This window comes from Diachasma alloeum, unplaced genomic scaffold, assembly GCF_001412515.2.
Source record: "Diachasma alloeum isolate Michigan unplaced genomic scaffold, Dall2.0 Dall_scaffold_00943, whole genome shotgun sequence".
Classification (NCBI taxonomy): Eukaryota; Metazoa; Arthropoda; class Insecta; order Hymenoptera; family Braconidae; genus Diachasma; species Diachasma alloeum.
This window is the reverse complement of record NW_021681060.1, coordinates 85,791-94,678: the sequence shown is the minus strand read 5'-3', so window position 1 is coordinate 94,678 and position 8,888 is coordinate 85,791. Positions and strand designations below refer to the sequence as shown.

The 8,888-nt window shown below is 36.8% G+C and overlaps 1 long non-coding RNA gene across 1 annotated transcript; it reads left to right on the top strand.

The window, feature by feature from the left end:
• The first annotated feature begins 2,936 nt into the window (after window positions 1-2,936).
• LOC107045469 lies at window positions 2,937-7,642 on the top strand. The gene is made up of 3 exons (XR_001461441.1): window positions 2,937-3,715; window positions 7,281-7,466; window positions 7,547-7,642. It is a non-coding gene; the product is annotated as an uncharacterized LOC107045469 (long non-coding RNA).
• Window positions 7,643-8,888: the final 1,246 nt, after the last annotated feature.

Genomic DNA, 8,888 nt, shown 5'->3' with positions numbered 1-8,888 from the left:
CCCGTTAAGTCGGACCTGTAGAAGCATGCTGCAGGATTCAGGGGAAAGAATTGTATGGAAAAAGTCATCCAGTGATTCGGTTACCGATTCATTTGCCAGGCGCGTAACGAGTAACGATAAACTCTGACACTGAAAGACTAACTTTGAACGACATTGTAGACCAGAAAAATATGTTGATAGATTATTTCGCATTAAATTGTCGAGATGAGAGTGCTCGCAATCACCTTTATGTTGACATATCGATGCCCTACACTTTCAGGAAGACCAAGAGCAACGGAAAATACAAAGGAGAATGGACAAGACGACAGGGATCATTTCGAACTATACACGAGTTTTGGAATATTAAGAGGTGTAAACAGATATCAACATCCATCATTCACATCAGCATGTGTGGCATTAGAATTGGTTGCCAATGATGAAGAATGGAATCGTGCCATGCGAGAAGCTGAAATATGGATGATGCCATCACAGTTGCGAAGATTGTTCACACGAATTCTAATACATTGTAGTCCATTGTACCCGGAAAAATTATGGAGTGAATTCAAGGAGTCTATCTCAGAAGATTTTTCAAGAAATATGGATTCAGCATCGGCCCAGCAAAAAAGTTTGATAACTATTGAATCATATTTGAATCAGAAAGGAAAAAGTTTGAAAGATTTCCAGTTCATGCCAATTGCTATCAATAATATGGGAGATTTGGTTAATGAAATTGACTTGGAGCAAATACGAAAGAAAGGATTAGCCCTTTATGAATGTTCAAATAACGATCAGAAGAGAATAATTGACGAAATTCATTTTGTTACGAGTAAAATGAGAGAAAACTCCCGTAAATGCTTCTACATCGATGGACCCGGCGAATCAGGAAAGACGTTCTTATACACGACTTTATGGCATTTATTGATTGGGATGGAGAAAAAAGTGAACACCGTGGCATTCACAGGCATCGCTGCGACTCTGCTGCCTCAAGGAAAAACTGTTCACAGGACATTTGGATTACCAGTACCCTTATATTCCGATTTGGTTTCTTCTATTAAGATGAAGCAAACATTTTGGAAAACACAGATATGTTTATTTGGGACGAAACTCCTATGGCACCACGTTATGCCTTAGAAATAATGGATCGAATATTACGTTGCATAATGAATAAGGAGAAACTCTTTGGGCGAAAGGTTATTATATTAGGTGGAAATTTCCGTCAACTCCTTCCTTTCCACATGAGCTACGATTGAGGCAATTCGGTATCGTGATGCTGATCAGAAATTTGAGCATCAATGAAGGATTATGTAATGGGACGCGGTTATTGGTTTTGGAACTAGGTGTGAATATTCCCCGATGTGAAATTTTAACTGGTAATAAGAAAGGAGAAATTGTTTTTCTTCATCGGATCACTCTCACTTGTGAAAATATTTACCCATTCACTTTCACCCGAAGATAATTTCCAATCAGACTGGCATTTGCAATAACTATCAATAAATCTCAAGGTCAAACATTCGAGAAAATCGGCATAGATTTGAGAAGAGATGTGTTCAGTCACGGACAGTTATATGTGGCTATGTCTCGAGTCCGATCATGGGGATCATTAAGAATTTAGTTGGGAAATCAACGAAACAGGAATAGCATAAAAAACTATGTCTATCGCGAATTATTGGAAGAAAAGTAGATTGGTGTAGACATTCAAGAACGAAATAAGATAGAAACAACAAATGTACAAGTCAAATCATCAGTCATTACCAAATGAAGAAGAGAACCTTCGCAGGATTCATTCCATCGGAAACCCGGAAAATTCTCAACCACAGAGAACAATTTTGAGTCATCAAAATTCATTTTGATTTGCTGTCATCAATATAATCATCAACTTACAAAAAGAAACAGGTGAATGTTTCTGACTTCATTCTCGAAATAAACTTGAGGATATATACCCATCGTTATTCGTCAGTTTCAGGTAAAGGCAATGCTGAACGAGAAGGGAACTCCAGGGACAGTGGTGAGAGGGCTGTAACCATAATAGAAAAATATATAACTCGGGAATAGGCTTCAAATAAAATCTTGCCTATTTGTTTTCGTGAAATCAGGAATATTTCCTACACAAAAAATTATAGATTGCAGTCTGGTTGAGAAGTGAATCTCGATTTCGCCTTCAGCACTTCATGATGATCATTTTCTGATCAACTAGACGTCAAATAACGTCAAATTACGTCGATAATTGCCAGGTAAGTCAGTGAAACGAGCCTACATGGAAAAAGTGGAAAATCATAAGTGACGTAATGTCACCATGACTCACCAACATTTCGATGTTCAAACCTGTGAATGGACCACTTGTACAGCTTGAGGCGCTTTCTCCTTCCGCGTGTACATTCTCCAGGTCATAACGAAGATTTTAAGCCCCATTACAATCCGAAAGGGTGTAGATAACTATTTTTTTGAGCCATCTCTTTGGAAAATGTGGATCGGAATTTCAGGCAAATTTCAAGGAATTTTGTCATTTCAATATTCAAACCTATGAGTCACCCACTTGCACAGCTTGAGGCGCGTCCTCCTTCTGCGTGTGTATTCTACAGGTCATAACGAAGATTTTAGGCCCTATTACGATCCGATAGGATGCGCATAACTATTTTTTTCCGCCCCCTCTTTGAAAAATGGAAATCGGGATTTTAGCCTTATTTCGAAGAATTTGACATTTTCATGTTTGAAGAGCTTTCTCCTTGCGCGTGTAGATTTTCCAGTTCATAACGAAGATTTTCTCTGAAATTTAGAGGAATCGAAAATTCAAGGATAGTTTTCCTTGAATTTTCCTAATTTCCATTCATTTTTATGCAATAATTGAACTGAAATTTTCAGTTTCCATTGATTCTTCCTCGGAAATCTTGGATTTCGAGTGATAAAATTTCCTGAAATTTCAGTGAAACTGTCATATTTCCAGGTCAAAACCTGGAAAATTCAGTTTAAATTTTTTAACAGTGAAAGCAGTACAGGGAAAATCAAAAATCTATAAAAGATAATTTATGAGTGGAATTTGAATTTTCGAAACCTATGGATATTAGCGGAAAGACTTGAAGATCTACCCCGACTTTCATTGTGTTTCATATATATTGCCATACACACAAATCACTCATTTGACATATTCATTTTATTCCCGAATTTTCAATGAAATAAAAACGGAGCATCCAAAGGAAAATTTAGAAAGTGATTCTGATGACGATCTTGAATTTACCACAACGGAGGAAATGGACCAAATTCAAATAGGAGATAAAGTTGTGTAAGTGAATATAATGCCTCTTATAACCCTCTATACACAAACAAAAACGTCAAAATTTATTCCTTCTTTCCATTTTCCTTTTCCGAATGAAACTTTGGAAATATCTGAATTTCATTTTTTCATTTCAAATCATAAATATACTTGAGTTGAACATCTTTTTCTATTAATAATGATCGACGTAGAAAAACTGAGGAAAGGAGGGAAGGGGTGCAACTAGGGGCTGTCAGGGTGAGGGGAGTTGCCGACAATTTCATGGTCATCCTATAACAACGATTCAGAAATTTTCCTTTCAGTGAGATCGTGGGATACGTAAGCGGAATTGAGGCACATCGATACGCAAAAGGAAATAAATTAGTTCAATCGTTCACAGTTTCAACTGAAGATGATGAGAGATCTATCAAAGTAGTTGCGTGGAACGACGTAGTTACACGAGTAAAATCTGTGCTCTGTATCAACAACGTAAATATTAATTATCAATATATTATTTTAGGAAAATCTTCGAAAATTTTCCGAAAAAAAAGATATTTGATATTTTTTCAATATAGTTTTTCTGCAAACTCACAGTCAACGATTCTCAAATGGGACATTCCATGTCAACTCAGCCACCCTGGAGTTTTTTGGTTCTCAGAATCTTGAATTAGCATGCTCCCAGTCAAGTACTTCATGACTACATACTTTCTCTAAATTTTCACTACTTTAACATTGATTGTTTGGCCAGGACAAATAACAAAAGCTCAAATTTTTTTAAAATCATATCTTGCGAACAAATTGGCCGAATTTGATGAATAAAAAAAGATTTTTTTCGTTTTCTCATACGCTTTTGGAATAAAAAAACGACAGTACTACGAGGACGAATAATGAGTCATTTTTTAAGTTTTTTGTTATTTAAATCCTTCTGTTATGCAGGGCCCATTCGAAAATCGAATATTTTTTTTTTCTTCGATGGATAATGATATTACTCGACTTTTTCGGGGTATTTCAAAATGGGATAGCCATATGGAGATGAGAGAATATTTTTTCTCTCTTGAAAAATTAGATTTTACGAATTTTGTTCCTGAAAAATGATGAATGCCTCATGAAAGGATGAGCGTGCAATTTTTTGGCATAATTTGAAGATGAGATGCATAAGTAGTGATGGATAAAAAACGTTTTATATAGAACAAAGTTGAATTTATTGATTATTAACAGCTCTACTTACGTAAACGACAATGAGAATTCGCAAAGTACCAAATATTTGATGAGTTTTTAGATCAACATGGAGTATATGTCTGTTTCAAGTTTGTAATTTGAAAAATAAACATTAAATTATAGAGAAAAAGCAATTTGAAATCGAAATTTTCTGAATCACAATGGCTATCTTAATGTACGTCATCCATTTCGTTTCTTCGCCTTTGGAAAAACTTCTCCCGTAGTCGCAGAAGAATATCTCTTAATCAATAATTCCTTTTCTTCCACAGGAATGAAGCCGTGATTTTTTTGTATCGCTGGAATCTTCTTTGCACTGTCGAATCTTGTTTTCAACCGGTCTTTCGTATCCTCGTGTTCCTGTTTAGTGTAGAAAAACACATCGAGATCCTTGAAATTATTCTTTGCCCACTGGAACAGACCATCTGGAGTGAGAATAGGTTCACCATTAGTAATTTGGAGACTTCTTCGTCTTGCTTTCTCAAGACTGCGCCTACGCCATAGCATGCCGTCTTTCCATGCGCGGTCGCATGATAGTGCGCCTCTGCTTCAACTCCAAAATCATTTTTATGCAACAAAAGATTAGCCATGTTATATCAATTCTTATAGTGCTGTCCAGCACCATGTGTAACATAGATCAATTTGTTTACGACATCACAGACTTGTTTTATGTGTCGGATCAGAATCTGTTGCATTAAATGAACTGCAGTAGTATCGTGAATGAGACTGTCAGATAAGAGGACTAGACTTCTATGTCGAATATCATTGCCGTGGCGATAATAATACACCACAGGATGGACAGTGCATTGATCATTGTTGTAATGGAACGATTGAGCAGCGTCTTGAGCTACGAAAGAATAATTCTCCGAAAAATCGGCCTGCACTAGAATTTCACCCTCAATTAAATTCCCCTTTCGTTCTTTCACGAAAGCGTTTTGTTGTATGGCAATAAAATGATGAGATTTCAATACTTTAAATCTCTCACAAAGTACATCAACAAATTCATACACTGGAAGTCTCTGGGTCTGTAATGTTGTTCTATCCACAGATTGCCAAGTCCTGAATTCTACAGTTTCAATCACACCATCGTGGAGGAGTTCTTTCAGCTCGAGCGATAATCCTTCAACTCCAGGACAGTTTTTACACTCATCTAAGTGGCATTCAGGCGTTGGATCAGGGCACGAGTGAGTCTTGCAAGACAGTCTTTATAGTCGGTAAGGGGACATGATGAGTTTTTAGTGAGTGTAGAAAGGTTGATTGAATCGAACATCAGCTCACAATTTTGATGATAGGTACAGACACATACCACGTGCGTACCATTCGCTCCTGACAATACAAAGTGTTTCGGCCTCAATTCCGCAAACTTGCTGAATCCCACCGGAGACTCTGGATGAGCAATTTTATATTTCTCATGAAGACCATTCAAGTTCTCGAGGACCACCCGCTTCTGCATCATTTTCTTCACGTCGTTGATTCTAACTGACACTTTATCCTTCATCCCTGGCATCATCCGACCATTACTCTCATAAAAACTCCGGACCTTTTCAACTGTCTCTTTGGGCAAGGATTTACCAGCCTTCGCAACTGTTGAAGCAAATATTCCTCTCTGTTCTCGCAGTTGTTTTGCTCTCATAACTATGTACCTTGTCGTACCCAATTCACGGCTCACCTTTCGCTCACTCCATGAAGGTGGAGCAATAGTCAAGAGTTGAATACGTTCAGAATATTCTGTCATCGTATTCAATTTTTGCTTGAGTCCATCCAACATTTCTTCCAATTCCAATTCCCGTGGAGAACGAAAATTTGCTGGAATGTTCCTGTGGTGCTCTGTCTCTGAATCATCATCTGCTGTTAGAGCATCGTACTTCTCTGAAGCTTCGTTGAAAATCATATCCCCATCAGGATTGATTGAATGGAAGGAATTACCTGACCTCAAAGAACTCCCTGCGATATTGCTCGTAGAAATGTCTACTAGAAATGGTGTGGCACTGGACAAACGATCGGCTGAAACATTTGATGACGATGAAGAGACTTCTCGATCCGATGAAGATTCAGAGGGTAGTAATCCAGGAATGTAAGTCAAAGCTCTTTTCCTACAGGAGCTACATATTTTTGCATTTTCTGGCAAGAATGGAAATGTCTGTCGTAGTCTTTCTGAGATTGAATGCAGGTCTTCCATTGTGACCTTTCTCCCCAGGAACTCGCATTGGATTTGCACATCTTNGATGTTCTATTCCGAAATACGAAAATATCCAGGGTAGCTGAATTGACATGGAATGTCCCATGTATCATCGGAAAATCGAATTTTCCATGGCATTTTTTTTTCTCATCTCCATATGGCTATCCCATTTTGAAATACTCCGGAAAAGTTGAGTAATATCATCATCCATCGAAGAAAAAAAAAATTATTCGATTTTCGAATGGCCCCTGCGAAACAGAGGGATTAAAATAACGAAAAACTTAAAAAATGGCTTAGTATTCATCCTTGTGGTACTGTTGTATTTTTAGTCTCAAAGTATACAAAAAAACGAAAAAAATCTTTTTTTATTTATTAAAATCAGCCAATTTGTTCGCAAAATATGATTTTTCAAATATTTGAGCTTTTGTTATTTGTCCTGGCCAAACAATTAATGTTAAAGGAGCAAAAATTTAGAGAAAGTATGTACTCATGTAGTACTTGACTAGGAGCATGCTAATTCAGGATTCTGAGAAACAAAAAAATCCAGGGTGGCTGAGTTGACATGGAATGTCCCAAATATAAAATGAAATCTAAATATAGACAAAAAAATATAATTTATATTATCAATACCAAAATCATAGAAATGTGAATAATTGACAGGTCGTTCATATCAATGGAGCACACGCAACAAAAACTGATGCAAACACAATACTGGTAACATGCCTATACAATTAATCCTTCAATCAAACATGGAAGTGAAGAAAATAAAAACTTATCAGCCAAAACCCCGAAAGATTGGAACAATCAGCATCGCAGATTTGACCAGAGAACCTAAAGAGCTTATAAGTATGGATGAAAAATTATTCATTCCATGTATTTTTATTCTAAAACCATCGCAGTTGATAAGTTCGATCGTTCTATTTCAGAGATTTCAGGATATATAAAAACAAATTTTGCGATTTCCAAGAATCAACAAAATCCCATGTTTAATACCTGTATCGGAGCAATAGCCGAAAATACTAAAAAATTACAAGTTCAAATTGCGGAATTCTCTATAACGTTTGAGAGTCCTTTCAAAATTAGAGAAAGAGTTGAAATTCTTGGAAGATTCAACATGGATGGTAAGGATTATACGTAAAATCATAAATATATATATATGTATTTTCACATATACATACGTAAAACTAAAAAAAACTATTGATTCCAGTAAATCCACCAATCTTCCAATGCAGTTCAATTAAAGACATCCAGAAAATTCAAGGGAAAAACGGAAAAGAATTACAAACTGCAATTTATCCACTTCAAATTCCGTCCACTTCGTCAAATAAAAAACAGAAGCTCGATAACACTTTAGAAATAAATCAAAATGGTGAAAATAATACGAAAAACGAAGAATCAAAATTGAATGAAAGTGACAGTTATTGTGATGACTCTTAATTAAGAAAATATAAAATACCTACTGTTTCTAAATGGAAAAATCTTTCTTGATATAAATTTTCGAAAAGTGCAAAAAGTTTGTGTAATATTAATGATACATACTGTTACAGAATGAAATAAATTACCATTTCCCCTTGTGAATGAGAATGGAATGGAACTGAATGTATAGGCATTATTATATTACGTGTCTCGTTCTCGATGATAGTAATGTAGTCATGCTTGTCATGCCTAGCTTCACAACGTTTAGCGCCCAAATTTAAAAGAAAAAGCAGGGGTGGCGCCCTCCGTCGCCATCTCCCGAATCTCTCCGGCCCCTCCATTTCAGATTGTTTCGTTGTGCCGAAGCGTCAAGACGTTTAGCCGTGTATTATCTCAAAAGAAGGAATAATTCCGTCGAATTTTTTCTTTTGAGAGTCAACATGCCGAGGAGAAGTCGTTCCAGATCGAGATCCAGGAGTCATAAGAAGAGTAGACGTGATGAGAAATTCGAAGAATTGCATAAAAGACTTGATAACCTAACAAAGGTGGTTGAGACGCTGGTGACTGTACAAACAGTACAGACCACCTTGAAAGCGCCTCCTGAACCCAAGTCTACTGACATCGAGAAAACTGGTAAGTTATTAGCTGTGTCTCGATGTCTACCTTGCCTTTCCAGACGAAAGTGTGAGGGACAAACCCATACGGTTTTGTCTGGTCAATAAGACCTCAATAAAGACATTTGTCAGCAATTGAGTTCAATAAGAACGATGGTGCCATAAAAAATCGTTATCGTGTCTCTAGATGACAGCGAGAAGGAGAATCGACCGACAAAACGCCCAGAGGACGTTGAAA